Below are 25,383 nucleotides of genomic sequence, written 5' to 3'. Positions count from 1 at the left end.
GCAGTACATCCAGACGGAGATATACAGTAGGCAGAAGTGTACTGAAAAAAATGGAGAAAAGCTGCATCACTGGGAGACACATAATCTTCAGAGATTTGTGGATGATCTGTGGATGATTATTCCCTTAACTCAGTACCTCTATCCCTCAGCTCACATACATCACTTTGTATGACCCTGATAATTCTCCTCAAATTTCACATCACTGCCAATTTTATACTTTCATTTATATGTTATTTGTCTACTGACTAGCTTCCCCAGGAGAGGTCTAGATCTGTAAAGGCTGGTACTGTGTCTAGCGTGTTTGCTATTATATTTCCAGCACCTTGGATAGTGCCTGATGCTTTTTATTTATTTGTTTGTTTGTTTGTTTATTTAATTTCGGATAAATAAATGAATGATTAGGTTGAAGACCTTTTAAACAACAGCACGATGTTTAACTAGATCATTGTCTGTTTTATAACCACAATGATTAAAAAAAGAAGAGAGAGAGAGAGAGAAACAGAGAAAATCTCAGCACATTCTTCCCCACCAATATCTCAATAATGTCAGAAATGGTAAGACATGTATTTAACATTATGAAATTGAAACATCTAAAATTACAGTTCTATAATAATTTTGTCTTGTCTTATAATAAACTATAATGTATAAATCATCAGAGTTCTAATTATAAAACAAGTGGATTACAGAAATATGGCTTGTCTCATTGCTACTACATACGAGTCCTACAAAGTTACTTACAGTGCTACTAGAAGTCAATTCTTTTCAATAGAAAGGCAACTCTGGAGACAATTGAAGGGATACATTTTAAAAGTAATATATTATAAAATGAGGCAAATAGAATATTAAGTGTATGTTTGATATCTTTAATTATGCAAGTCTTAGAAGTATATGTAAAATTTCTATTGAGTAATATATGCCAGTAAGTTCATATTCAGTTCTCTCAAATCAAATGCTACAGCCCAGTTTTACAGCTTTAAAGTACTTTTTGCTATGGAACACTGAACTAATGATCAGATAAAGAATTTTCTGCTAGCTTTAACTTTGCTCTGAAAAGTCATATCACATGCAATAAAATTATATTGCATCTTGTATTATTGATATTTGTGTTACTTCTTCCCTTTGAATCATTTCTCTTTTTATGTCCTCACTAAGGCAAGATATGAAAAAAAAAAAAAAAAAAAAAACACAACAAACCAATATCAGGCAACCCTCTTTGGCAACTGCATCTAATGAGAATGAATAAATGAGAAAAGAAATATTGTCTTTAATAGCTTTGCCCAAGTTCTCCAGAATGAGCAGATACTTTAGTTAGCCCAACTATTTCACTGTATAGAATGTAAACTTTGACCCAAAGTGTCTTCTCCAAAATCATATGTTTAGCTAGTCAAGGGTGACATTAAGTTTAAAATTCAAGTTATCAGATGAACTTACTCCACTCTGCTATGACAGTAGTGCCTGGGAAATGCCCAAACAAGGAGCGATTCTAATACTTTTCTGTGTTAAATGGGCATTTCTTTAAGGAAGGAAATAACATTAAGCAGGATTCTCACATGTTCACACTTCAGCATTCATTGCCAGCCTAAGAGGCCAGTAAATTTCAGACTTCAGAGAAATTAAAAAAAAAAAAAAAAATAGCTCCCCATCAGAAGAGTATTCTGATACCTCCATTGTTATACAACTGATTTCCTATTGTGCATGGAAGATGGTATCATTATCCATCATTTATTGTTTAATCATTCACTCTATGTATATTGAGAATACACTGTGTTTGAAGGCATTTTGAAAGCCATTCACAGATGATAACTTAAAGAACAAAAAAGAATTCCAGCAAAGTAAAATACAACCTGTAGCCAGAGAAATTAAGTATGTAGTTACATTGTATATTTTTTACTTTTAGACATGCAATTTTCAAGTACTTAGGTAAGAAAGCTGTATCTGCTCATACCCAAGAAAAAATTCCTGCAACAGGTTTGCTCTCCTGCCATGAACGACTAGGTAACTAAACAAAATACATTAAATACAAATGTTTAGACACTTAACAGAAAGTCATAGAAAGACAGCCAGCCTAAATAAAGGGATAACATTTAGATAAGCCTATTATTGCCTCAGTTTAGGGCCTAAAAGCAATGATTGGGCAACAGAGAGAAGGAGGATGCAAACACTTATATCTTAACACAGCTATAATCTGAGTCTGTTTCCTTTCCCTTTCTTTTCTGCATACAGAGGAGAACAAGCCTTCCTCGTTCCTAATCATTGCCTAGTCACTGTGGAATAGACTACTCGGTAAACTTCAGAGTAGGCTTCTGCATTTCATATTCTATAACAGTCTACTGGCTGGAATATTTCTTACAACTACTTTCCTAAACAAGCAAAGCTTTGTTTTTCAAAGCACATAAAGAATCACATAACTCATAGACACAGGCAATAGTTTAGTGGTTACCAGAGGGTAAAGGGGGTGGGGGGTGGGAGATGAGGGTAAGGGGGATCAAATATATGGTGATGGAAGGAGAACTGACTCTGGGTGGTGAACACACAATGGGATTTATAGATGATGTAATACAGAATTGTACACCTGAAATCTATGTAATTTTACTAACAATTGTCACCCCAATATTTTAAAAAATAAATTAAAAAAAAAAAGAAGAATCACATAATTTTCAAACATGACTACGCAGTGGTTAACACTAGTAGAAAAATAGCTCCATGGTATACTCTCATAATTTAACTGTGGAGTTGTGCATCATTTTTGTCAGAAGAAAACAGTATGGAGAGTTTTAGTCAATATACTACTGCCAACGAGAAACTTAATCCATATCAAGAGTAAGTCATTAATTTATTCACGTATTTGTCTCAAAAATCATACCATTCAAAATTATTGGAATACATCCCTACTGAATATATATATATATATATATATATATATATATATATATATATTCATATATGTATATATATATATATTCATATATGTATATACATATATATATATTATTTTAAGAGTGTAAAGTTGAACATCAAAGACACAAAAGACCATACGACTTGAGATAGTAATTGAAAATGAGTTGGAGTTGCTATACAAACAAATTTGAGAGGATCACTTAAGTACAAGTTACCAGTGCATAGAAATTATTGTGTAAAGAAATATCAAAATCCAAATATTAATTATAAATTGAATCCTAACTCCTGGCCATAAATATCTATTACTGAAAACCAAATATACTCCTGCTAATAATAAATAAATAAATAAATAAATAAATAAATAAACAAACAAACAAATAAATAAATAAAGTATTTCTTCTTAAATAACAAAAATTGTAGAATCACTTGATAATATTGAACATGTCCAAACAAATCTTAGCTGTAACACTTTTATAAGCAACATATGAAAAATTGCAGTGGCAAATCTTGGATCCGAGTTGTAACTGATGCAAAAAATCCACTTTTAGAGTCTACGTCTATACAAAGGAAGGAGTTGAGAATCTGACACTGTATGTGTTCTCTTACTATATAAACATGGCAGGTCTAAATTGGCTCCAGGAGACCTTTTAATGGAGCCAACTTATCCATGAAGTACAGGAGGCACAATGCCAAGGGTCCAGGTTACCTTTAGGAACCCATGGATGTGTTGTAATTTGTTTTAAAATCAAACTTTTAAAAAATGGATAAATCTAGCTGGATTGCAGTTGTCTACACAACGCGCTCATAGAATTTATTTATTTATCTGATTCTATCCCGATGGTCAACATTTGAGCAAAGTTCACGGATCAGTGGATATTTGTACAGATAATGAATGGGTGCTGTGTGAGAATACTGAATCATCTTAAAGGTCAGGCTGAGAGGATGCCTACGTTCACATGCATACCAGCCACTGAATGGCAAGCAGATGTGAGAGGGCACTGGCAGGAACCTGACTTAAGGGCACATAAAACTGAGTTGTATGACCTCCTGGTTTTACAGGCCAGAAGTTGACAATTCCTGCCTTTCTCTTTGAACTAGGCTACATTAAAAAACAAACAAACAAACAAACAAACAAAAACAAAAAACACAAATTAAAAATAAATGGCTGTTATTGGATCACTCTTCTTGATAATGGAAAATAATCATACTCAGGTTGTTAATTATGATTATTTATCCCACCATAATTTGTTTTGCTCTGTTCTCTCTGTCTGTGAAATGCATCGTACAGTCATCTTTATGTTCAGATACTCTCATAGGGCTTCCCACTGTGCCGTTCTTAGCTCCTCACCCTACAACGAAAGCCAGACTGTGTGAAGCTGAGATATTTCTCCACTATAATGCCTAACAAGAATTACAATTTGTTTGTCAATGATTAATTACCCCTCTTCCCAAGAGACAAAATGCTGAGTGTTTTCAAATGCTAATAAATGCCAAGCTGCCAGTGCTAACTCAGCTCTCTAATCCTAAAACTCACCTTAAGTGAAAGAGTATCACTCTTTATTGCCAAAGTTGTCATTCGCCTGGGAATTAAGTAAATATCTAAGAAGTGTTTCAATGATAGACCTGCTTTTCAGCTGACAGAGCACTCCTTGTTATCAAAAGGCAAATATATGTCACTGTGTACATTACTTAAGACTCATGAGATAATTGCTTCAATTTGCCTGACAGTCTGATAATGTCATTTGCACAATTGTGGATGGTGTCAACACTGAACAAATGTTCTTGAACAATATTAGGAGGTGTAAGTACAATTGGAGGAAAAACAAAAAAGACTCCTACTGAAAAATATTCTGCCAGATGAAATCCCAGATACCATGTTTCCCCAAAAATAAGACCTAGCCGGACAATCAGCTCTACTGTGTCATTTGGAGCAAAAATTAATATAAGACCCAATCTTACATTACATTATATTATATAAGACCCAGTATTATATTATATTGCATTATATTACATTACATTACATTACATTATATCGGGTCTTATAGTAAAATAAGACCGGGTAGTATATTAATTTTTGCTCCAAAACACGCATTAGAACTGATTGTCTGGTTAGGTCTTATTTTCGGGAAAAAACAGTAGTTAGTTGCCTCTTTAGAAGTCTGTGTCCTTGACTTAAATTTGATACTGGACTTATCACCAAGTAAGATAAAAAAATAGATACAAGGCTCTAGGTGGTCTAAGACAATGTGTAGGTTTTTAATCCCTGCTTTAAATTCAAAATCATATTAATTGATATTTTCAAAAATGTCCATATAGTTGACAGGCACATACATATAACAAACTATGTGATGATTGTGGGAGAAGCATATGTTATAGAACCAGACTCTTCTCATTTCAAATCCCAGATATACCACTAAGTTTATTATGTTGAATATGTTGTGCTTTGCTTTTTAAACTTTTCTAATTATAGTTTTCTCATTTGCTTAAATGGATATAATACTACCAATTGCTACAGAATTTTATGGTGATTAAATGTGTTAATAAATGAAAAGCAATTATTACTATGAGTGGCTCAGGTTAAACATTTAGAATATTTTAACTGTTATTAACACTATTACATGTGTATTTAATCAAGTTCTTAACTTTTCTAAGCCTCAATTACTCTAGCTAGCCAATGGCTCCAATAATAAATCAGATGTAATGCTAATTTCCTTGAAGTGCTGTGATCCTCTCATTAGAAATACACAAATATCTTAGCATATTGTACAGTATAAAGTTTATTTTGGAAGAAAAAAGTTTTCTTTATATTCTATAATATACAATTAAAATGGAAAAATATTATAGTTTTCTCATATGAAAGCATCGACAGGCTTTAAAATTAACAGCCATACATTTCTATTTTATTATTTACCTGAGTGGGTGCTAGCAGCACATTCTGCCTATAGTAATTGTTCAGATCAGTGGTCTATGGCCAAGGACAGAAGAAATGAGACTTTTAATTAATACAGAGTAGAAACCAGAGATATATAATAGTTGGGGCATCTGCTAAACTATAAATCTCAGAACAGAAATGACCCTTTATTTGACTGAAATTCAATATTTGGAAATTAGAGATGCAACATGAAGTTTATCTCAAATAAAACATACTTATTTAACTTAGAATATAAGTGTACAGTGCATTAATGCATGTACAATTAAATTTTATCATCATAGTACAAAAAATAGAGGCTTAACATATTGTATTGAATTCCCACATTCATCACCCAGACATGTACTAAAATGATAGATGATTCATTTCTTTTTTTTAAATTAAAACACCTAAGTACTAAAATAATGAGAAAGAAAACACTTGCTCATGAAAATAGTCAACACAAATTTTGAAGACTTACAGCAGCTATATCAATGTTAATTTTCTTAATAGAGGGTAACAAATCAGAAGTCAAAAGTGTGGTGTTGCAATGGAATACTACTCAGTCATAAAATAAAGGTGAAATGCTGCCATTTGTGACGTGGATGGACCTTAAGGGTACTATGCTAAGTGAAAGAAGTAAGATGGAAAAAAGACAAATACAGTATGATTTCACTCATATATGGAATATTAAAAAAAAAAAAAAAAAACACACAACAAAAACAAACTTATACAGACAGATGAGAGATTGGTGGTTACCAGAGGGGAAGGAAGTTGAGGGAGGGTGAAATGGGTAAAGGGGCTCAATAGCATGGGGGAGAATTAAAACTAGACTTTTGTGGTGAACATGATGTGGAACATACAGATGTCGATTTATAATGCTGTACACCTTAAACTGATACGTTATAAACCAATGTTACCGCAAAATAGTTTTTTTTTTGTTTGTTTTTTTTTTAAGTATAGTATTGTAAAAAAAAAAAAGAAGAAGAAAAGAAAAAGAAAAAAACAGAAAAAGGTAAGTGGATTCCCTCCAAATTATCCCATCTCAGGAATTAGTGGCAGGAACATGTGGTGCTGGAAGGATAAATGAGCAACAGTTAGACTGACTTCCATTATTCCTCTATTCTGCCCCATGTTGGTCTTGATGCAGGAACATTAGACACAGCGGAAGACTAAGAGAGGCATAATCGTAAATAGAAGAAGTGCTTAGGTGCATTTCTACTCACTGAAATGTGAGATTCATCTTCCCAGAATCACCCCCTGCTATTTAGCTCCCAAGTTTTTGGCAGCCAGATATATTGATCCCATTTTGGAGATTTAGAGGGTGTTTTGTTTTGTTTTGCTTTGTTTTGAAAAATTGAATACTTCCAAGGAAAAGGATTTTAGTTTTTCTCCCTTCATTCTCCAATGTGTGGTACCAGTTGACAAATACCAACCACCAATGAACCAGAGCTAAATAGAAACATGTAGCAATTTTCCGATATGGACACGAATCCAAATATCACCAGATATTTAGACATGTGAAGAGGGTCTCTATGATAAAGCTGGAGCTCAAGACAAAGGAGACAAAGGAAAGAAGATAAAGGGAATAAACATAGTATTTCATAAGATAATCAAAACCTGACAACAATAGCAATATATAACATTTTTAGAGGAAGCAAAAAATATATTCCAACTAAGAAACACAAAGAAGATTCTATATAAAAGTAATTGAAAATAAGAGATTGTTCTTGGAAATTAAAAATAAAATGTAAATCATACGTGTGTTAGATAATAACGTCAAGGAAATCATTCAGAAAGCGGCACAAAGATAATCAGGGAAGGACATAAAGAATCACACACAAAGACTTCACTATAGTGCATTTTACATAGAAGATGTCAGAAACAATTCTAACGGTTAAATATAGTTTTATGCCACACACACACACACACACACACACACACACTCACACACTATACTATATAGATAACAACATACTTTTTTAATGCCATGTGATAGTTCTCAAACAGAGGAACTAAAAATCTAAAAACTACACCTAACTGTTAACAGTGGTTTCACTGACTTTTGAGGTTATACGATAACAAATTATTTTTTTAACCTATCTTCATTTTCTAAATCTAAGATCTTAATATACATTGCATTTATAATACTTATCTATAAAACAACAATGAAATATATTTTTCTTCAGTCCCAGGTCCTTCAGGCCTTTCAAGATTCTGTTAAGTGAATTTCTTCTTTGTCTAAAAAGGCAATGCAACTCTTCCATCTATTCAGTTGGAACCACATTTATTGAGCACGTATTATGTCAGATGTCATACTAAGCACTGAGAATGCAGAGTTCACGAAATAAGCCATTTTTTGCTATCATGAAACTTATGTTCTGAAAAGGAAGACAGCTAAGAAACCAGCAAAAAAGCATAAACATGAAAAGAAAACCATGACTTGTAAAAGATGTTTTGAGGGAAAATTTATCGTGATAATAAAGAATATCAACTGAATGGTCAGAGAAACCCTCTCAAAAACAGTTGACTTTCAACCTGAGAAATTAGATTATTGAGCTTTATATAAAAGAAGTACCAAACAAGAAAAGGAACTATAGATATTAACCACCAGAGTCAGGAAAGTCTCAATATAATCCAGAAACCAAAAGAAGGTAAAAACATAATTAATTAGCGAAGGGAAGAGGGGCCTGGGATAATTTTGGAAGAATTGGGAGAAGCTGCAGGAAGGATTTTGAATTGTGATCCTAAACCTTGGGACTCCTTTGAGTTTAAGATGATCCTGACATGATGCCTTTTACATATTTTGAAGATCATTATGGTTGTCGGCTGATAAATGAATGAGAAGAAGGGAGAGTGACAGCCGGAAATGTTGGAAAACGAATGCATTGCCCATGTAAATAAGATGACATGGTGAACTCAGCTATCTCTAATAAGTTAATGGTTTTGTTCTATTCCTGGAAGAACTGTTTCATCATCAAGGATCAAAATGCAAATGCCACAACCGAGACCTCCTGCTTCCGGGTCTGTATTGCCAAGCACAGAGAACACAGATCACTCTGAAGGAGATTCCAGGTGACAGAGCCCAGGACCTAAAAACACTTCACTTCCTGCTCACTAATTTTGCATTAATTTTGTTAAAAATCTCCAGCAACACAGATATAGGGGCTTAGCAAAAACATTGTGCACAGAGAACTTTGTTTTACTTCCTCATTTAAGCCAGTCTTTTAATCGTATAATAATACTTTTATAATTATAATAATCACTATTGTAGACTACAGAAAAATAACCCTACTTATGCAACAAAATCATTCAGGGCACTATGTTATAATAGAGGTTTAAAGGCTACGTGTTCAGACCTATTGAATCGGATTTGCTAGGACTAAGGGTCTGGATGCTGCATTCCAAATGCCACACACACTCCCCAGGTGGGCAGCTAAGCTGCCAGGTACCGGAACCATTTTTCCAGGCCACATACCGGTAGTAGCAAGCTGTTCTGACACAAACCACTCCTGCACCTTCAATTTTATTTTTAAAGTTCCAACATAGGGAGTTACTATGAACCGATAACCAAATTACAAAGTAAAATAGAATTTTAGCACTTGAAAGTACTGTTCTTTACTCATGCTTTTGAATTGCATTTTATTTGGATTTAATTTAGATAATGATCTATAGTGTAATAATCGTAAGTTTCCTCACCCAAATGGTAATTCAAATCTTAAGAACAAATGCAGTTTCTTTTGAAATGCCCCTATTTGATCCTTAAGGAAAATTCAGAAACTTCAAGTAAATGTTTTATTAAAAAGGACACTCTGTAAAGAGGAGCAAATATATAACACTCTTGAAGTCAACACAATCTAGGTCATGACACTCTAGAAATCAAGTTATGTATTTTCTGCTTGATACAGTGTATCTTTTTTTTCTTTTAGACTAAGTAGTAAGCATTTGAATAGATATTCAGCTGTTCAAGTAGATAAACCATTACTTTAATGCAAGGCATTAGAGAATACAAAGAGATTGATGATTCCTGGTCCCAGCCATCAAGGAGAAGACAGTACAGTTTGATCAAAAGACCAGTCCTACTTTCACATTCTCTGACCCTAATGTTCTAATACCGTTGAATGTCCTGGGAAAATCACATGCTCTGCTTCAATCATCTCAACATATAAAATAGAAGCGGAAAAGAACATATGTTCGTTTAGTGCATTCTACATACAAATTCTGTGCTTGGAGACTGATATGTAATTTATCATTTAACCTCTGCAAAATGCAATGGGATAATATTATTCTAATAATCTTTCATATGAGTAAATTGGGTCTCAGTGTGGTTAAATTATTTGGCCAAGATCATGCGGAATGTAGGAGGGAAAAAAATCTATTTTGGTCTAATTGCATGGCTTATACTTTGCTATGTCACATTATCTCCCAAATTGAGTTCTTTTAAATTTTATTTCCTATAGAATTAACTAAAAGCCTTCATATTAAATTCTAATGCTTCTCAGGGGCACAGCAAGGACAAAGTCTCATGTGTTGTTTATTATGAGTTCTGCTTTGGTCCAGACCCACAATATAGCTACACACTAGGCAGAGTGGGAAAGAAGATGGCAACTTCTATACGGAAAATCCTAATTCACTTTACATGATAAGGAAGCAGAGAATGCTGAACATTAGGGTCAATCTACTCATAGGTTAGTGAATAATTTTTATCCCTGTGGCAACTCTAATCTGTAAATAGAGATTTTCAGGAGCAATGTGTTAAGAAACAATTTAAGATGTTTTCTTAGATATAGCAGAAAAGGATACCACAATTAATTAGTAAATTCTAATATGGATGAAGTAGGTGGTAGGGGGTGATGCTTATCCTGGTAATTTCCAGTTCTTTCCTTTACCAGCTTTAAAAATTAAGACAACAAGTCCAAATAAGCGTTGCTTATAATAATCCCCACTTCACCAAACCAAGACTAAATTTAACTGCAGATTTGGCTCTGCCAGAAATGGAATATTAAAGCAGTCAACCAGGACTCTCTTGGTCAGCACTTGTGAGATAACCGGCCAGACAGACCCCTGCTCTCCCCGAAAAGAAAGTAACCTTGCAATAGCCAGCTGGCTTTTTTGCCCAGTATAACTTCCTTGTTCCCTCTGTTTTTTGCCAATAAGTCTTTCATTTTGTACAGCTCCTCAGAGCTTCTCTAATCTGCTAGATTAGACACTGCCTCATTCATGAGTAGTTGAATAAAGCCAATTTGAATTTACTCAATTGATTTTTTTTTATACCAGTGATACAACTTTGGCCAAATCAATTTCTCCTTTCAGTACTCATTTTTAGCATCATGAAAATGGTGCTAATATTTGTCTCTCAGGATTCTGGGAAGCATTACACTAGTTATGTGGCTAATATAAATTGCCTACTCCAGTGCTCAGTCACTTTGCTGCCATATTACCTAGGTGCAGGGTTTAGTGTGGCTTGGATGAGTTGGAGGGGGTCTACTCTCTACCTTCACTGATACACATGTCTTTTTTTTGGATTGCCTCTCTCTTCATGTCTTCTGGGTAGCACTGCTTACATACATGGCTTGGAGCCCAATAGCACTGGCTTTAATTCCGTCTCTGCCATGTATTCTGTGTGTTTGGGCAATTTATTTTACCTCTGCGAGCTTCCATTCCCTCATCTATCAAATGTGGTTTCTAGTTAAATAGCACACATTTCTCAGGGCAATTGTGAAGGTCAATTCAGTTGAAGGATTTTCTACCTAGAATGTGCCATATGTCTCATAAAAAAGTGGCTATATAACAAATTGACTATAATCACTGTTTATAATAGTTTCTATGTTATCATCTCCAGGCACTAATCTTCAAAGCACAACCTGTAAAACTATTTCTTGTCTAGCCCACACACTTTTCTTCCCCCAAATAAAATAAAGACAGTTTAAGCTTACAGAAAGGTATTTCTCAGTGGGTTTTACTTAATTATTCATTACATCCTAAATGCCAGCCTATTTTTCTTATTATATTCCCAGACATAATTTATAAGAATGCTGCATTAGTATGATATCAATAAATGAATTAACTGGACACATTTTCTCCTTTCCCAAATCCAAATAATTTAGGTCTCAAATGTCACCTTTGCAGAGAGTTGCTATCCCTGGGCCCATCCATTAAACTATATCATTTACCTTGTTTTAGTTTCATAGAATCAATCATTGCTCAACTTAATATTACATTTATTTGTTTATTGCCTAAATCTGCCTGGATGTGAGCTCCATAAGGACAAGAAATCCACCTAATTTATTTCTTGAATCTCTAGCAATTATGATAGTGCCTGGCCCACATGATGTTTTTAACTATTTATTTTGAAATTACAGAAGCACTAGAAGTTGAAGTGAACACGACAAAGATGGTCCACGTACTTTTAACTCAGCTCTTCCTAATCCTAACATCTTACACAACTATAGTGCATTATCAAAACAGGAAATGGACAATGTTGACATTCAACTAACAACACGGAGATACTACTCAGGTTACACCGGTTTAATAATACAATAATTTTTACATGTCATTCTGCATAATTCTATAATGTTTAACCACACTTGCAGATTTTTATAACCACCACCTCAATAGACACAGACAATAGTTTAGTGGTTACCAGAGGGTAAGGGGGATGGGGGGTGGGGGGTGGGAGATGAGGGTAAGGGGGATCAAATATATGGTGATGGAAGGAGAACTGACTCTGGGTGGGGAACACATAATGGGATTTATAGATGATGTAATACAGAATTGTACACCTGAAACCTATGTAACTTTACTAACAATTGTCACCCCAATAAACTTTAATGTAAATAAAAGGTATAAAACTAGTCTCTCATCTCGAAGCATCCTCATGCTACCACTTTACAGTCACACACTCTCCCCTTGCCTTACCCATGACCACCTCTGATTATTCCCCTTTATATTAGGGTTCTGCACAGGGACAGACCAATGGGACATATAAACATTATATATATATATATATATATATATATATATATATATATAGAGAGAGAGAGAGAGAGAGAGAGAGAGTTGGCTGATGTGATATGGCGCCTAAGTCACATGACCTGCACAAACTGGAGAGGCAGAGACGCCAGTGGTGTAATTCCAGTCTGAATCCAAAAGACTGAGAGGGTGTGAATCCCAATCCAAGGCCAGAAGAAGAGCAACGTCCCAGCTTAAGCACACAGGCAAGAGGCAAAAGCGGCAGATTCCTCTTTCTTTCACCTTTTTGTTCCATTCAGGCCCTCAACAGACATGAGTCCCCACTTGGAGGGCAAACCACTTTACTGAGTCTACTGATTCAAATGTTAATTTCATTTGGAAACATTATCACAGACACACCCAGAAATAATGTTTAATCTGGGTACCATTCATCCTGTCAAGCTGACATAAAATTAACCATCACACTGTCTCTATAATTTTGTCATTTGGGAAAGTTACAAAAGTTTAATCATTGCACATATATATACACTGTTGAAGCTGGTTATTTTCACTTCACATATCCTTGAATTTCCTCTAAGTTTTTATTTGTACCAATAGTCTATTCCTCTTAATTGCTCAGTACTTTTTTATATTTGTATTAATTGTATCATTAAATAAATTTCACTATCTATGCTCTATGTTATTTCATTTAAAATATGTAAAAATATTTGCATTGTTATCACTGTATATTAACATAGTAAGCTGTCACTTCTCTTGACAAGGACATTGTATATGAGTGCTTTAGTAAATGGTAAAATTGCCCCCCAAATTTGTTTGATTGACTTTGATCTCAGCTGCCAAAGGAGGGTCTTCATCCTTCTGTCTGTGATCCTTCAATGTGTACGGTTTTTCAGCGCTTCCCAGAGTTGACGTGTATCAGGTGTCAAACACACTGGAATGTCTTCTCTATTTATATCCTCCTGCTTTTTTCCCCTTCATGTTTCCTGAGTAGGCTGCTTTCTAAGTAGATTTAAGAGGAAAGGAAATCCTTACTAAACTGCTATTGCACTATTTTATTTTCTCTCTTTAAAACGCTTCTCAAAATTTTTTCTTGTTAAAAACACACGATGAAAGGGACGGCCCCTAGCAGTTCAGATTGAGTAGACATGAAGTAAGGCCCTGGAATATGAATTTTAAGGCGCTCTCCCAAAACACTGTCATACTTTGAGAAGTACTGAAATCATCAAGGAAAACAAGCAGACAAAGAAACAAAGCCAACAACAAAAACCTCAGCACTGGATGATATAGACGAAAAGTATGCAGGTTAATTAGTTTTAAGCTAATGACTTTCCAACTCCAATTAATGAGTTATTTTATGAGGTATAAAATAATTGTTTCCATGTTTCCCCCACCCCAGTACTACGTAGGAATGTTTTGTGTACCATATTAGTAAGCTGGTATGTGACTGGGATGAATAGCTGCAACTACTTACAAAAAAAAACCAAAAACAGAAGAGATGAAGCCATCCCAAAAAGGAAGAACAATACTTGAAAGGCATTATTTTCCTCACAGTGAACTACTCCAAAGGAGATTTAGAGATATGATCTAATTTGCTGTAGAGCCCAAAGCTGGGTGGAGACAAAGCTGGGGTTGCAAATTGAACGACCTGGCCACAAGCCTTACATTCTTCCTTCCCCACCAACTACTACTTATGCATAGTTCTGTCAGCTAGAAAAGAAAATTTAGCTATTTCTGGGTAAAAGTCTTTATAAAAAATTCCAAAATTAAAAAAAAAAAAATAGGAGAAAACAATCTCACATCATAAAAAAACAAAAACAATAAACTATATAAAATTATTGTCAAAAGGCAGAAAGAATTTATAAAAAGGCCAAACAAAATTGGGACACAAGATATTAGATTTCATATCTTACATTAAAGAAAAATTCATCGTGGCACTTATTAAAGACAGTAAGGGAGATTTTATTCAAGGTGGGGGCTACAACAGTAGTGTTTAGAATAGAGAAGAGAGATGAGTTCAACGCTGAATACAATAAGGAAAATGGGGATGCATAGTCAAGGAGCTGGGTAGGGGGTTGGTGGATGGAAAATTACTAAGAGTTAGGGTAATTCTTTGCTAAACTGCTCTAACAAGATTTTTGCTAAGGGCAGAAGGCTGAGGTCGGTGATAAGGTAGTCAGAGGAAGGGTGGTGAATTTTTTGCTTACCTGACTCAGCAGGATGACTTCTAAACTGGAATTAATGGGCCAAAGACAGGCCCCAAAGTCAAGGTCTAGAGAGAGACGGGATTCAGTCTCACCATCTGAATAAGCAAGGAGTTGGTCTAGCTAACTGTTATACTTTTCCAGATGGCATTATTTTTTTGGTATTGGGAATCTACTCACTCAGGACATAACTAATATCACATTAATCCCCTTCCAGAAACAGGACATTGGAGAAGGATTCAACATGACATATATTTTCCAGTCAGAGCTATGTAGTGGATTTGAGGAACCGAAGTAAGATTCAGAATTGGGCAAGAATTCAGTCTTATGGCACAAAGGGGAAAACAGGGGCTGCTTTAAAGAAAAGAAAATCGAAGTCCTCTTATCTCGACCCCTCAAGTTCCTATGCTAAATGCCTTGTTCATCAGAGAAAAGGTCAGAGGTCAACTTCTTTATCTCTGTGCCATTTATATATAGAATCCACATAGTCTTGCCTAAGAAACTCACAAGATATCGAGACGAATTAGTAAAATAACTTCTCTTCGCATACTTACTTTCCCCAATTATGCAATTATTCATCTTGTTTTCCAACTATGCCTGAGAAGCAAGAGAAGGTGAAACTACTACAAGAATATAAAAATGCAACCACAGAAGGCAGAAAGAATATATAATACATAACCACTGGAGGAGCTAGACACTGAAAATATAAAGCATTGAAAGCAGTTTAGATTTTAGTGTAAAACATTATTAAGCATTTTTTTTTATTTCTAGAAAATATTTATTGCTCTACATTAAATTCCGTATTCAAAATAATACCTCAGCATTGCAGATTTTTCTAATCAGACTATATCTGTTGAAAATGAAGTCTCCAAATAAAATACATTGGAAAAAAATGGCATAACAGTTATGTGTACAACCCTTAACTAAATTAGCCAGTATTCAAATACACGCCTACAAAGTGTGTGACTTTGGGTACATTATGTAACTCTCTGTATCCCATCTGAATTAATGCACAGATTCCCCATCTGAAAAATGGGGAAAATTAAGAGTATTCAATTGTGTAGAAGGAAGTAGAGAGGCAGACATGATCTCATCATGGGTGACATACCTCAGCACACATATTTTGGTTTTGTTGTGCTAATCTAAGACTACTGGAATTACGAACACTCCCCTTCTCTTGCCTTTCTGCAGTACAAGACAGATACTTTGGGACACTGATTTTCTTTCTTTTACTTTTTTAGTAATTTTATGTTTTTTTTATTAGTTTAAGGTGTACAAAACAATATAATAGTTAGACATTTATCATTTATATCACTCACAAAGTGATAACCACCCACCCCTAATCTACTACCCCTCTGACATCGCACACAGCCATTGCATTTCCACTATCTCTATTCCTAATGCTGTACTCCACTTCTTGTGACTATATATAAATTGTGATTATAATATATATATTGTGACTATAATAATATAAAATTATAGCTGACATTCATTATTGTTCAGCTTCAGCTTCGGGTGTGCAGTGCAGTGATCAGGCATCTATACCATCCCTGAAGTGGTTTCCCTAATAAGACAAAGGGGCACTGATTTTTCTTGATAACCCCAGATTTGTCTTTAGTGGGATGTTTCAAGAAATAATCTTGAGAAAGTGACAAGTTTTACAGAGTTAGTAAAACCTTGTCCACATTGTGCAATTAACTTACTGTTTGCTGAATTGATATTTTTATGTCCGTCTCCAGCCCTCCTGTGTCTTACTTATTCTAATACTAGTTCTAAATGTAAAATAGAAAGAGAGGAGCTTCATATAACCCACCAGAAACACCAACATCTTCACCTAAAAATAATTGTGATGATTAATTGTATGAGACTATAAAAATACACTCAGAACAGCCCTGGCACACAGTAGGACTACAACAAAAGTTATGGTTTAATGAATACTTAAGCCATACCAAATTATGTCCAGTGTCCTAAAAGATGACACTCTCACGCTCATATGCATAATTCTACATATGATTTTTGTCACAATTTTAAAATTCAGTATTCAAAATCTCCTTCTCTGTCTCATTACATTTTAATCAAGTCTACTTATTTTTAAGGAAGAAAATCCATACAAGTTCGCTCAAATAGAGAATGTTTGTTTGAAGAGTCAATAGTATAAAATCATACACTGTGGCATCCTTCTTTTCCACTCACTTTCTTTCACAGACACACACACACACACACACACACACACACACACACACACAGAGTTTTCCTTTTTACTGGTTGGGTATCTGCTCAAGTCTTCTCTCTATTGATGACATTTTTCTGTTTACATTTATTTGTTTACCCCCTATAACTTAACTTGCATATAGATCTGGATTCCCCAGGATCTTACATTAGTTGATAACCTACCAGTCTTACAAGCTTAGCTTCTCCCAGCTACCTGTGTCTGTGGGCGTGTATGTGGTAGGTATTTAGTGGATTCTTTGGAAAATAAATTATATTTCCCAATAAAAATTTTAGAGGAAAATTGAGGAGGTTATGAACCATAAACACTTTTAAACATCTTTCTTTAATCATAATTTCCATAAAGCAAAATCCCCCAATTTAGGTGGGAGGAATTTGACAAATATGTGCAGTCCTGAAATAAGAACCACATCAAGGCTTAGAACATTTCCGCATTCCAGAAAGTTTCTTACTAATTATTTAGCTCATGGGCCATAGTTTTCAGCCTTCTAATCTAGAAAATCTAGCGGGTTGTGGATACTGTTAAGGGGTTTTTGCTTTAACACTGGATGACATTATCACAGAGATCAATGATTGGATTCACATTTTGAAGATCACTCTGTAAGATTTGGATAAGAGTTAACGAGAAATAAGATGGAGTAAATCAGAGTGAAAACTATAGAATAATTTATTCATTGTTGCAGTTGAAAGTTCCTGCTAGAAGGATGCTGGTCAGAAAGGTGGCAGAGACGGGAAAAACTTAATCTTCGTGTGTGTGTGTGCACACACATGCATTAAACCCTACATTAGGATCGACGTTGTGCATTTTTGGACATTTTTGCTTTGAGTGAATAAACAGATTCTGCAACATTTGTAATATAACTCTAAAGAAAGTGGCTGAGCATTATCTATGAGAATGGCATTGGAGTGATTAAATTATTATTTCCTGTACATAGTGGATTTATATGAGTTACAGGGAAGAGAACAGTTTACTGACCGGGTGATTTAATGTCCTCTTCCTAACAACTTGCAAAACATTATGAGATGGTGCGAATGATATCACCAGAGGCATTTTAAAACTGTCTGACATTGATCACTGCTAGACAATAGCTTCCTTTTTGCCTTGGCTGTCCTCAGACAGTGTTATTTGAAGTACTTTTTTTGAAAGCCTTTATTAGAATGCTTTCTTTTGCACTGAATGGTCTCATCTGTAACAAAGCACCCAGCTCAGGAACAGGCACATAATAGGCATTAAGTAAATAAATGTTAGTGGACTCGATCTAACTTGGTGGAAATAAAGACATTTGTATGTAAGTCTGTGTTTAGAATACTACACCCAGTCCAGATTTATGATGGGCCCCATGTTATTTGGGGCCCAACATTATTTTTCCTCAACATGAAATTCAAACGATATGAGAAAACTTGTTGGGTGACATGGCTCCACGTGTCTCTCATGATCCTATGTGTTGCTGGGTACCACAATTCAATGCTCCGATCACTGCTCAGGGTCATGTATACAGCAAGCAATTAAAGGGTAAGTAACATCTCCCTCAGGGACCAAGGTTTGCTTGCTTTCTGTTTGCTGCAAAATGCTAGGCTTCTGCAGCTCAGCACTCCTCTTCTGCAGAGCAACCCTCTGTGTTTGGGCTGGTATTTGCTAATAACCTCTGTGTGGGGTTTGGAGAACAAGCAGAAACGATACATGCATGTTGATGGCCCAGCTACTTACTGTGCCATGGGTCATGGAGATCCCTGTCTCTGACCAAGAAGTCCCAGGTCTTCTGCCAGCATCTATGAAAACGTATCAGACTAAACTTACTAGAGTATAAGTAGGAAATGATCAAATCCCAGTCCTGAGCTAAATTTTTTAAGTTTTATATTTTGCCTAAATATTGAAGATTGACTACTAATTATACACACATACACACCCCCACACACATGCATCTATATACATATATAAATACACAAGTCTGTGTAGCTTTATTATTTGTCTTATTAAATTTTATCACGATGAAATTTTAAAATGTTGCATTAATGACGTTTTTTCAAATGTGTATGAAATAACACTACTGTTAAACATTTAATTGATGATAAAACTTTATGGTTTACAAGCACTTCTTAAAAGTATGCTTTTGCTCATCAAACTTTAAGGCAGATATGGAGGCTATTATTATTCCAAACATAAATGAAAACCCATCATTCAGAAGGTTTCTATAATTTTCTCAAGTGTAGTGTCTGAAACCAGATTGAATACTTATGATTTGAAATTGCCTATTCTGTTGTTCAAAATGACATTAAAAATATAGCTTACTGAAAAATACATATATTTCAAGATGATTTATTTATTTAACGATTCATTCATAATATTTCTCAAAACTTAAAGTACAACTGGCATATAATTATATACAGTATTGTGTGTGTGTGTGTGTGTGTGTTTGTCTGAGAGAGAGAGAGAGAGAGAGAGAGAGAGAGAGAGAGAGAGAGAGAGAGAGAAAATGATAATTTCACACAATGCATATCAGGCATGATGAGGACAACTGGTTAGGGTGCCTGGTTTATGGTGCCATCATGTTATATTTGGTTATTGGACTGAAAATGTTTATTGTAATAATTTTGGGACTTATCTCTACACTGTCGGTGTTTGAGTTGAGTGTAGGGCAAGGAATGAAGGTGGGTGAGAATCACGGACTCATAAAGAGACCCAGGTATTAGAATCTCAGGCTGAGCTAAACCTCAAATCCTTCTGTTTTCTGGGGAAAGAAAAACATGAAACGTATTTAAAGTGCAATGCACATGCTGATATCTAACTTGTAAAGCTCTGAATACCATGTTCGAAGTTTATGAGTAAACTCTGCATGGTTTTTATTGTGAAGATCTTGACTTCCTTTTGGATACATAGGTTGGAATTCTTCATTGTCCAGATTCAGGAACAACTGAGGGGATAAGCTGTTGAACCACTCTAGGTCAGAGATGAACATTTGCTGATCTTTCAGTTCTTGGTGTCTAGCACAGAACCTTCACAGAGATGGAAAACACACACACACACACACACACACACACACACACACACACACAGTATAAAAGGAAAATGGAAGAAGTAAAACTGAATGAAGAGGTCATGGAAACATTTTTTCAAGCTTATTGATGAAGCAAGTATGAGCTCTGGATGGATTCCTCTCAGAAAATCAAAAGACAGAAAATAATAACTGTGGAATAATTATTGTAAAACTGTAATTAAAATAAGAAAGGGAGAAATAAAAAGCAGTCGAGTCAGTTGGGTAGAGAGGGCAAGTTACATAAAAAATTAAGAGGCACTAAAAAAGAATAAGAGAAAATGGGAAAGAGAACAATAAAGAAGAAAGGGGGCGAGAGAGAGAGAGAGAGAGAGAGAGAGAGAGAGAGAGAGAGAGAAAACTTATTTACTCTAGTCTTACTTTCTTTCTATATGATTAGTAAATCAACTAGAAATTCTGTTTGAACCCTAGAACAGGAGAGGAGAGGAGAAAATGGCTGTTTTTTATACACTTGACTTAACCACGCCTGCCCTTTAACTGGCAGCCTCTGTATACTCCCCTGACAGCACCTGGAGAGGATTCCTGTAGAACACCAAAAGGGTGGTGGGAGAATATGACATGTGACACCAGGGCAAGATCTGATCCTCGACAAATGAAATCTGTCAGCCATCTCCTCAAAGGCTGCCACCTTTCATATCCTTGCTTGGTTGAGCTAGCTTTATACAGAGACTTATTGTATTATTCAGTTGGTTTGATTTTCCTTTTTATGACAACCCTCCCCTGGAGACCATCCATCTCTTTACAATCTTGGGGAATGACTCTAACTGAATGATATTTCAATGTAATTTATAACTCTCTACTGTAAACACAAATATGGGTTGTTTCTTAGCCCTGGAAAGAATGCTAATGGCCAATATTGAGCCACTATTATTTTGGATGAAATTAGGACCAAAACACTTAAGGGATTTAGATGACTAAGTTGAATAGAGATGAAAGAAGGAAGAAAACAAACAAACATAAACACAGAAAATAAAACAATGGGAAGAGAAAGTTTCAGTTTTCTATGACCATTAGTTAACTTTGCAGTCATGAACTTCATAGGTATCTAGGAGGGGTGTGTAATTAATCTATTATTCAGAATTATTAACAAAGTTGTAGAAAACAGCATCCAGAACTGTGTCATTTTAAAGATCTAAGTAACTTTAAAATGTACCTAATTCCATTGAAAGACCCAAATTGCTGATTTTAATTCTCCCCAAATATATCTATAGATTCATGACACTTCCAATCAGTAGCAGGCTTTTCATTTGTAAAAGTCGACAGGATAATTTCCAACTTTACATGGAAATACAAACACTCTAAGAATAACCAAGATGGTCTTGAAGAACAAATTCAAAGGCTTTCAGTACAGTTATGCATGGCTTAACGACAGGGATATATTCTGAAAAATGCATCATTATGCAATTTTGTCATTGTGCAGACATCACAGAATGCACTCACACAAACCTAGATGGTGTCGTGTGGGAGACCCTCCTTGCTGCACCATTTGTCCTGTGGGGCGGCCTGTGGGATCTCTGGTCTTGCTCCCCACATAAGAATGCAGGATATGGTGAGGCCAAAAAGGAACACCCACGGAGCCATAGATAGGGGAGTCACACCACTATATTCTCTCTGGCGGCACTATAGTCTCACTGGAGGCAGGGGCCACATGACCTGCAACCTGCTGTCCGCTTCAATGCCTGCCAACTGACCTACTGACCAACCAACGCAGCCGCAGCAGTTATATCAGTGGCTAATTGGCTAACTGGTTACAGCTGATGGTCAATTAGCCGCAGCTGGTGACCATCTACTACCTGAGCCAGCACCTTTCCATGTGAGAAGAGAGACTGGAAACTGCTCTCTGGGACTCTGTCCCTACAATGGTATAGCCTATTACTTCTAAGCTACAAACCTGTATGTATGTTACTGTACTAAATATTGTGGGCAACCATAACACAATGGCAAGGATTTGGGTATCTAAACATAGAAAAGGTACAGTAAAAATAAAATATAAAAGATGGAAAAATGAGCGCCTGTATAGGGTACATATCATGAATGGAGCTGGCAGGACTGGGAGTTGCCTGGTGTTGGTCGGTGAGTGAGTGGGGAGTGAATGTGAAGGTCTAGGACATCCTTGTACATTACTGGAGATTTTACAAACACTGTACGCCAGCATCACCACAGACACTTGAGCAAAGCGTTACAACCGCCGCAACGTCACTAGGCGATAGAGATTTTTCGGCTCTGTTTTAATCTTATGGAACCACCTTTGTACATGTGGTCGGCCTTTGAAAAGTTGTTATGCGGTGCATGACTGTACCTAATTCCAAAACCCTCTGTAAAGGTACAATAATTCGGAAAGTATGGGCAGTGGAAGTGAGACCAGCAGGGTGCTCCAGCCTGTTTTTCCCGGTGGTTTCCCTCCACTCCCCTGAATACCTTGGTTCTGGGGCTTGCTCGCCTATCCACAGCCCTCTAACTGGGGCTGCACCAGCTGTGCTCTGCCCCGGCACACCCCTTCTGGCAATGCTGGGCACTCCCTGTGCAGGCCTGGAATCACCACCGCTCCCCACCACACACACACACACACACACACACACACACACACACACACTTACACCTAGGCAAAAAGTATGGTACTGGCTTAGGAGCACACAAATAGAGTCACTTGATTTGCAACCAAGCCACCAAAGTAATACAAAGTGAAAGGAAAGTCTTTTCAATAAATGATACCGGAATGCTGTTGAATATATAACTAAGCATGGGATTTCTGGATCATAAAATATGTTTATAAGAAACTGCCAGATAATTGTACAAAGTAATATCAGACTTCCTAATGTCCCCCACCCCAAACCCCATTATCACCAACATTTGGTATGGTCTGCCTAGTTCCTTCCAGCCTTTTTGGTAGGCATCGTGATTTCTGATGCATTTCTCTGATGGCTAATGGGGTTGCTCACCTTTCCTGGGCTCATTAGCCCTTTGAATCTCCCCTGGTGTGAAATGCCTTCAAGTATTATGTCTACTTTCATACTGTGTCATCCATCTTTTCCTTATTGATTGGTAAGTTATTTTATATATTCAGAACATAACATATGCACTGTGGTATTGTAACAGCTATATATGGTGTCAAAGGGGTAGTAGTCTGAGGGTGTTGTCACTTTGTCACAACAGAATGTCTAGCCATTATGTTGTTTTGTACGCCTGAAACTAATATAAAAAAATAAAGGGGGAAAAAAAATATGTACTGTGAATATCTTCCTTCATACTACTGGGTTGTTTGGTCACTCTCTTACTGGAGCTTTTGAATAAATTGAAGTTCTCAAAATTCAGTGTTATTTTTAGAGAATGGTAAAGGAGGTCAGAATAGGAGGGTATTGACTTCATCCAAATAGTGCATATATAGATACTTGACTATATCTAGATAATATAAAACTCCGTTGAATCCTAAACTAAATGTTAATGCATTTCACTGCATGTAAGTTATTCTTCAACACAAAAGTAATTGTATATGTACATTTACATTCATGGAATATTGGCAAAGATGCTGTAAGTTAATGATATTACATAGGTGGTTAATAATAAACAAGGTGTGTCTACATGGGTGAAAAACAAGACAAGTTAATAACAATTTGTTAAGGCTTAGTAAAACTTTTTTTGATGTACTTCCCAGACATTAAGAAAAGTAATGACGCCATAGAATAGGGAAAGAAAAAAAAAATAATGTTTGCAACTCATATGGTTTTCAGTACTTTATGTTCAGCGAGATTATAATCAGGTGTAAATAAATAATGGTGATGTCTACTGATATATCATTGAAAACATTTGATGACTAAGGATTATGAAATGTTGGAACTGCAACTTGGAAGGAGCTCACAGCATTGAGTGATTTTACATGGCAAACTCTTTATTTCCTTCTAGTTATCTGTGTACGTGAGTACTCAGCATTTTTCTGTGAAGGAAGGAAATGAAAGAAACAAAGGAAGGAAGGAAGGAAGGAAGGAAGGAAGGAAGGAAGGAAGGAAGAAAGGAAGGACTGGTGTCAGTCTTTGTCCCACTTTCCCAATAAGAAACATTCTTATGTGAATAAATGATCTTATTAATAAAAAGTCCCTTTCACATTATTAAGAATCCAATTTAGCAAGAAAAAAAGCATTAATACATTAATATGTTGATTAAAAAAATATATGAATATTAATTGCAATATAATATTAATCCAATTAAATTTAAATACTTAGAGCCTCTTAACTACAGGATGCTATTATATTTTATATGCACAATTTATAAATATTTTTCAAATGTATTTTATTATATGATTACATGATAATGTAAAAAAAATAAAATACTTTCAAGGATAAACAATTACATTAGGATAAACTTTTGAAGATAGTAAAAGTAAATAAGAATTCAACTAGAAAAAATTGTGATATTAAATTTCTGTTATAGAAAAGCTTTCCTGTGAATTTATAAAATGATTGATGGTGGTGTGCGATAGTGTGATTTATAATAAGAAAAACATATTTAGTCTCTGTCCCCATTTCTGGCACAGACTTCTTAAAACACTTTGGAATGTCTTAAGTGATGAGAGTAATAAAAAAGTTTATTTTTATTATGTTAGTAATGTGACTTTTGGACTTCACTTAAAGAAGGGGAGTGGTTGCCAGAGGAAGCAGCCCAGTTATTAGAGGGTTGGAATGTTTAGTCCAACCCCTTACCTCCAGGGTGGGGAGAGAGGTTGGAGATTGAATCAGTTGCCAAAGGCCAATGATTTAATCAATTATACCTATGTAATGAAACCACCATAAAAACAAACAAACAAAAAGATGAGGTTCAGAGAGCTTCCAGGATGGTGAACATGTGGAGATTCAGGGGAGAGTGGTGCTTCCAGAGGACACAGAGGCTCTGCACTCTTTCCCCATACCTTGCCCTAGCCATCTCTTCCATCTGGCTGTTCATGAGTTATATCATTAACTGGTGATCTAGTAAGTAAAATAATTCTCTGAGTTGTGTAAGCTACTCTAACAAATTAATTGAACCCAAGGTTGGAGTCATTGGAACATTTGATCTGCAGCCAGTTGATCAGAAGCACAGGTGACAACCTTGGCTTGCAACTGGCATCTGCAGATGAGGGGCAGTCTTCTGG

This window comes from Rhinolophus sinicus, chromosome 8 (genome assembly GCF_057876585.1).
Source record: "Rhinolophus sinicus isolate RSI-liver-muscle chromosome 8, RSI-T2T, whole genome shotgun sequence".
NCBI lineage: Eukaryota > Metazoa > Chordata > Mammalia > Chiroptera > Rhinolophidae > Rhinolophus > Rhinolophus sinicus.
This window is presented reverse-complemented; position numbering follows the sequence as displayed.